A 7,500-nucleotide genomic window follows, 5' to 3' on the forward strand; every position below is an offset into this window, starting at 1 on the left:
AGGGCACCCATGCAGCTGCAGCCAGGGCACGGCACCCATGCAGCTGCAGCCAGGGCACCCATGCAGCTGCAGCCAGGGCAGGGCACCCATGCAGCTGCAGCCAGGGCACCCATGCAGCTGCAGCCAGGGCAGGGCACCCATGCAGCTGCAGCCAGGGCAGCAGGGTTTGCAGCACCAGCTCCACTGGCACAGCACAGCACGATCATTTCTCAGCATTACCCTTTCAGCACATACAGAACGCTCAGTCTTAATCTCATAACATTTGCAAGGAAATCTTTTTAATCAGTAATGAAAGCCAAACATTATCCAGCCTTTATTGACCTGCAATAACAGAACACTGCTGCTACATTTCCCCTGTGCCTCTGCACAGGTTCATTGGACTCCATCTGTGGTTGGTGTTTATTCTTAGCTCACAAAGCTCAGAGAGTTTATATTATTGATTTGCTGTATTTCAGGTTCAATCCCTTGGTGCCCCTCGCCCTGAAGGAATGAAGTCAGAAAGAGTTAACACCTTTACTTCCAAGGCACAACCACGATGGGGGTTACCCAACCCCACATCCCCCTGCCAGAGCCCAGTAAATTAACTGGGAAGTGCTGAACGCTGCACCAACAGCAATGTTTGCAACTGCAGAAGCATTCACAAGGTGCAAAATCACAAAGTGCAAAAGCATTCACAAGGTGCAGAAGCATTCACAAACTGCAGAAGCATTTACAAGGTGCAGAAGCATTCACAAAGTGCAAAATCACAAGGTGCAGAAGCATTCCCAAGGTGCAGAAGCATTCCCAAGGTGCAGAAGCATTCATTCCCAAGGGGCAGAAGCATTCCCAAGGTGCAGAAGCCTTCCCAAACGGGAGTTTGCTCCCAGCAAAGGAACAAGCTCTGTGTTCAGAGCAGCAGGGTGCAAAGGGCCAGCAGAGACGTGCCCCAGGCTGGGAGCAGCCCTGCCCTGCTGCTGCCTGGCTTTCAGCCTGTGCAGCCCCACAGCCGGCTCCTGCCCCCAAACCCTTTGCCCAGCAGTGGGAGAGCCGGGGCAGGGCTGTCACCTCGCCTGTGTCCCCTGCACCCCCTCAGCACCCCTGGGCAGGAGCTGCAGCCGCAGTGGGAAGAGCCAGCGAGCCCAGCAGTGCAGTGAGCACCCACAACCCCTGAGAGCTGCAGGGCACCAGCCTCTCCTCTGGCCCAGCCTGTCCAGGAGCAGCCACCTCCTCCTCACAGGGGCTTGCCCAGCGTTCATTTTCAGCTTAGAGGGACCCAAAGCCACGGTGAGCGCTGAACAATTTCCATGTTATGTTTCTCTCAGTGTGTCGCATCCCTGAGGCCATGACAAGAGGAGCTTCAAGAAGATTTAATGAGTGGCACAGGAAGGGTAGGAACAGACTGGACCACATCCTCATCTGGAGAAGCTGTGGAACACTTTCCCCAGGTATGTCAGCTGCAGGAAAGTGTCGTTTCTCTCACTCCTCAGAGCCTCCAGCACCAGCCTGGGGCAGAGCTGCCTGTGGCAGCCACAGGAGCATCTGGAAACTGCACTGAGCCGAGTGAGCTGGGAGAGCCCCTACAGAGATCCACAACTGCCTTGATTTTCCCTTCCCTGGGAGCTTTTCCAGCGAATCTGAGCTAGCAGCTTGCCTTGCTGAGTTTGGCTGCACCCAGAGCAGCCCCTGCCCTGCGCCCTGGGCAGCACGAACCTTCCCACCTCCTGCACCCAGCTCCAGGGCTCCATGCCAAGGCCACCCCCGGTAATCAGACACTTGTAGCCTTTCAAGGGCATTCTGGTGTAAAATACACCAAAACAAGAGAGTACAGCAGAAAAGCAAGCTATTGTACTAAAATATGGAGGCCAGGACTAGAAGAAATGCTGGCTAGAGAGCAGCCAGGAGAACCTGGCTTCAATAGCAGGAATCTTGAAATAACTGCTCCAATGGCTCACGTACTCCTCATGCTGGCCATTAACCCCTTCTTTCCATGCACAAACCCATAATCACAGTGTCACCCCTCGGTGCCCCGGGGCATTTCACACACCGGGTCAGCCTGTTCCATTCTGACAGCCCCCAGAGGCTGTGTGCAAACAGGAATAACCAGCAAACACGAATAACCAGCCTCTGCATGAATGCAGTTGCCTAGGTAAGGGTTTTTCAGAAAGGTTTGTGCTGGGGCTGCGTGCCCAGCCACAGCAAATTTATAGTGACCACAGCGTGACAGAGCACTAAAATATTAAAGCCTTTGTATTGTGATTGTACTTGGGGATTGCTCAGCTGGCTCTGAAAAGTAGCTGTGGCTCTATAAATAGTAAGTACTTTATCATTTCTTGCCTACTTTAAACACGCTGCTGAATTTCAGCTGTGATTCAGAGTAAATCAAATTCCTGGTGAGGTATGGCAGAAATGTTGTGTGTGCCAGAGGTGCACCCTGAGCTGGCGTAAATCAGCACAGCCCCACTGACGTCTGAGGACAGGATGCCAGTTTCTGCCAGCTGCAGGTCTGCAGGGCAGCGTTAGTGTCACTCCTGCAAGACTGAGATACAAATAAATAAACATCAAACACCCAAATATTCACTGTGGCCCTCACTGTCCCCCTGAGAGCCACCCAAAGCAGCTCTGAAAAAGTGCTTATCCCCTGTGATGTCATTCACTCCTGTAAAAGGATTAGAAGTGATGTTCAGAGCTGCTTAATATTTGCCATAAATCTCCACACTGTGTAACAGTACAGTTCATTGAGGAATATTACCTGGAAATTAGAAACCCAGTGAGCCATTGATTTTTAAAATGCCATGGGTCCAGAATTTCTTCACAACAGGATGCAAATAAACTCAAAGTAAATTAGTGCTTACCAGAGGGGAAAAGAGAACAGGATCTATATCCTGGGTAACATTAGAAAACAAAAGATTAATGAAAGCCTGACTTGAAAACTCGAATGACCAAGGAACTAAAAAATGTACCCGTAAAAGGTGACATTAATTGAGGAGCTATGGGGACATACACAGCAGGGACAGCAGAAATAGATTTCCCTGCTCTGTGCACCCCGTGTTGCCCTGTGAGCTGGATCAGAGCTGTCCTTTAGTGCCCAGCTGGATGGAGCTGCCAGCCTGGCACTGCACACACCCAAGGCTCTGCCCTGCACACTGCAGCCTGACACAGCAACAGAGCTTTGTCTTGGCACAGACAGCGCTTCCTGGGCTCACACAGAGCGGTCTGTGCATCCTCTGAGAGGTCTGGGCTTCCTCTGAGTGTTCTGTGCATCCTCTGAGTGTTCTGGGCTTCCTCTGAGTGTTCTGGGCTTCCTTCTGTGCTTCCTCTGAGTGTTCTGTGCATCCTCTGAGTGTTCTGGGCTTCCTCTGAGTGTTCTGGGCTTCCTTCTGTGCTTCCTCTGAGTGTTCTGTGCATCCTCTGAGCGGTCTGTGCTTCCCTTGAGCGTTCTGTGCATCCTCTGAGTGTTCTGGGCTTCCTCTGAGTGTTCTGTGTTTCCTTTTGTGCTTCCTCTGAGCGTTCTGGGCTTCCTCTGAGTGTTCTCTGCTTCCTTCTGTGCATCCTCTGAGCATTCTGTGCATCCTCTGAGCGTTCTGTGTTTCCTCTGAGCGTTCTCTGCTTTCTCTGAGCGTTCTGTGTTTCCTTCTGTGCATCCTCTGAGTGTTCTGTGCATCCTCTGAGTGTTCTGTGTTTCCTCTGAGTGTTCTGTGTTTCCTTCTGTGTTTCCTCTGAGTGTTCTGTGCATCCTCTGAGCGTTCTGTGTTTGTTTCCCCTGAGCTTTCCGTGCTTCCTCTGAGGATGACTCTGCTCAGTGTCTCGGAACAAGTGCAAGCACTCCCCTGTAGCTGCCTGCAGAGCACTGTGAGGTGACACAAAGGCAGAAGCAGAGATTCATGTTATCCCCTACTCCCGAGTCCTGCTTTTCAAATTCGCTCTGCTGGTGGCACCAAAGCATGCAGATCTGCTTCTGCCCCCACAGGAGAGTGCAACAGGCACGGGCAGGTTCCCCAGCCAGCACACTGACACATCCTGAAAGGGTTAAACCACCACCCTGGGAAAGCAGGCTGCAGTGCTAAAAATAGAAAACAGCCCAAAAAAAACCCAAAAAAAGAAAAAAAACCCTTCAACTCACCTTAAATAAATCCATTTATTCCAGGGTTTCATAGAAACCTTATAGCTGAAATTGCTACAGGATAATTCCTTATAAGCCTTATAAGAAACGTTGCTGTCCCAGAGTCCCACTACAAATCCTGGCAAGAGTATTGGAGATAACAGATTGGATGCCATGGAAACCGAGACAGACCTAATTCGAGCGGTAACCATTGCTGTTATTTATTTAATTCTGATAAGCCATCTAAATGTGGAATGACTAAAGGTTCCACTGTGCTAAAAATAGCAGCCTTGTAATATTTTAATTCGCAAATCGCTGGTGTTTAACAATATTTTGGGCATCTGACATTAACATTCCTCCTGCACTTTTGGAAGCTCATCATTAACCCCATTCTGTTCCATTCTGTGAGGAGGAGAAGGGTGCCTTGTCCTTCCTCCTGACACTGATTTCACGCCTGCAGGATGCCTTCCAGCAGCCCAGGCCTCTCGTGGGACAGGGGCAGCTTGGAGCTCCCTGCTGCCCTCCTGTCCTCCCCCAAGCTTAAGGCAAATCTTTGAAAGGAGGCAGAACTGGGCCACAGGAACCTAATTCCCCTTCTCTAGATGGTGCCAAGGACCTTTTGTGGTTGTTTGATCTCAACAACGCCACAAATAAAGCACCTCCTGAGGCACATCACTTCTGAGCTGGCTGATAGCTCCCATCTGTTCTTGCAACCCTGCCTCCATTTCCTGAGCTAGAGATGCAAAAACCTTCAGGTGTAAATTTGCTATTTCTGTGGCTTTGGGATTTACAGTGCTTCCAAAATGCCTGAAAACAGAAGAGAAACTGCCTTTGGGATGTCAGGACCACAGACAGACCAAACTGAATTTCCTCCTGTCTGACTGTGTAATCTTGATCTTGTAATCTTCACTGTTTCCACAGCAGGAATAACACCTCCATTTCCCCTCTGGTCTGGATTTTAACCTTAAAGCGTGATTGCAGCTGTATTCCCTGGGAGGTTGTACACAGCATGTATAACAAATAAAATCCAGGATGTGTTCTTGTTCTCGGGAATTCTCTGCTCCTCGCTCTCCTGCCTCCAGAGGGACCGTGGGCAGCCCTGTTCCTGGCTCCTCATGGGCAGCCCTGTTCCTGGCTCCTCATGGGCAGCCCTGTTCCTGGCTCCTCAGGGCACGGGGCTCATGGGCAGCCCTGTTCCTGGCTCCTCATGGGCAGCCCTGTTCCTGGCTCCTCATGGGCAGCCCTGTTCCTGGCTCCTCAGGGCAGCCCTGTCCCTGGCTCCTCATGGGCAGCCCTGTTCCTGGCTCCCCTCTCGTCAGGAAGGTCCAGCTACCCGAGCACCAGGCACTCCCCACGACATCCCTTCATCAGAAACTTCCCTCTTCTCTGACAGCTGCCTCCGTGTTTAATTTTCCCACTTTGGAGCTGGGAGCTCCTGCTGTGGGAGGCGTGGATGGAGCAGAGCTGGCAGCACTGTGCCAGAGCAGCCCAAGGCATCCCCTGGGCTGATGAATCCATGACCTGGATCCTCTTGCCAATGAAGCCAGAGTGCTGATGGCATCAATGCAGCAGCAGTGCCAGGGAAAAGCAGATAAAGATCCTGGCCCTGACACCTAAGGGGAGTCTGGATTTGGTTCAGAAATTAGGCAGATGACCAATGCTGTGCCTCACCCTGCAATCAGCTGGGCAGAGCCTCTCCTCTCCACAGCACAGGGCTGAAGGGGGAGTTGTCAGTGTTGTTTTCTTCAACAGTTCAGAAGTAGGACTGCAAGAAGGATATTCTGGGCAAGAATCAAAATGAATAAGGATCGCTTTCAGGATCTGTCACAACCAGAGACAGCATATATTTAGCTTCCATTGCTCTGATGTAGAAAAAGGGAGCGGTGCTGGGATATTTAGAGCCTTCAAAGACCTTTTTCACTGGATTGCAGCTCCAGAGGTTCCTGCTGGGGCTGACAGGCACTGATACTCCGTATTAGTGTGCAGTGGTGCACCAGTCAGTCTGTATGGGGCACAATAAGACTGGAATTACTGTGAACGAGCACAGGTTGCAATTACAGGTTTTTACCATTTCCCTGACTGTGCTCCAGGACTGTTGCCAGTTTAAGGCTTTAATAGTTAGCAATTACTCACACAAGTGAAGGGTTCATTCATCAGCCGGGGTTTAATCTCCAGCATGATATGACTGCACAACAAGCTGCTGTGTTATCTGGCTAAAGGAGATCTTGATGGGCAGGATGAAGAATCTGATATGGTACTTCCTCCAAAAACCTGCACAAGGCTTCTAACAACCAGGCTGCAGCTGCTACAGAAACGTTTCCAGCCCAGCTTTCCCAAAAGCAACAGTGTGGGGGCACGTGTGATCTCCCATCCTGGTCACCTCTCTTTTCTGATTAGAGTCTGCAGAGATGTTCATCTTCTGAAGAGCATCCAAAGGCTGCTTTTCATAGAGGAAATCTCTCCTGGGTTATCCAGCTAACAGCAGGAAGCAGCTGCTGAAAGGATTTTTGTTCAGACAGTCTCACAGGCGATAAAACACTGATTATTCATAGATAATAGGAAGATGTTGAATAATTTCAAACTGAGATTTCACATAATAGGTATCTCAGACTGTCTATATTTAGCCTCCCAAATCTATACTTAAACTCCTACGTAGAAATGGCCCAAAGGAAATCAGCCATTTGGAGCTGGCTGCTACAGCTCGCATTATTAGCGGTATGAATTTGTTGGTACCATTTAATTTTCTCTTTCTAATCCTCCTCCTCTCTGATCCTAAGCTCCTTCCCCACTGTCTTTGTGCCTTTTGATAAGGACACGTGGCAGGCACGTTGGCTGGAGGGACTCGGGGAGCAGCAGCTCCAGAGGCTTCAGGCAGCACTGGACACTCGGGGACCCTGAGCGGTGCCACTGGTGCTGTGCAGCCCCTTCCTTCTCAGAGCCCATCCGCCCTCCCCAGCTGCTCTGACACTGAGAGACCAGCACAGAACACGGGTGCCTATCCACCAATTCACTGAATTAAATAAATATTGTGTCCTAAGTGCAAGCAGACACATCTGAGGCTCTGTGGGCTTCGAGGGATGTGTCTGTACAACCAAATGAGAGCACTGTAACCAACACTTTGCTCTTCACAACCAGAACCATTCCACCCATTCCCTGCCCCAGGGCCGAAGAACTTCCAGCAATCACAGCAGAGGACATCGAAGAAATTGCTAATTCCCTTTAATTCTGGAGCTGCCCTTGACATTCAGCAGAAAGACATGAGTGTACTGAAATAAGTGTAAATAAGGTTAACACATCAAGAGAATTGCTCCTAACGTTGAAAAATGAAGTCATCTGCTGACAGCCCTCTGTTCTCTCCACACACAGCCATAGCAGGGCCACTGTGACTGCAGCCAGTTGAGTCAGTATTTTCATTATCACCT

Source organism: Taeniopygia guttata, chromosome 4A, assembly GCF_048771995.1.
Source record: "Taeniopygia guttata chromosome 4A, bTaeGut7.mat, whole genome shotgun sequence".
Lineage (NCBI taxonomy): Eukaryota > Metazoa > Chordata > Aves > Passeriformes > Estrildidae > Taeniopygia > Taeniopygia guttata.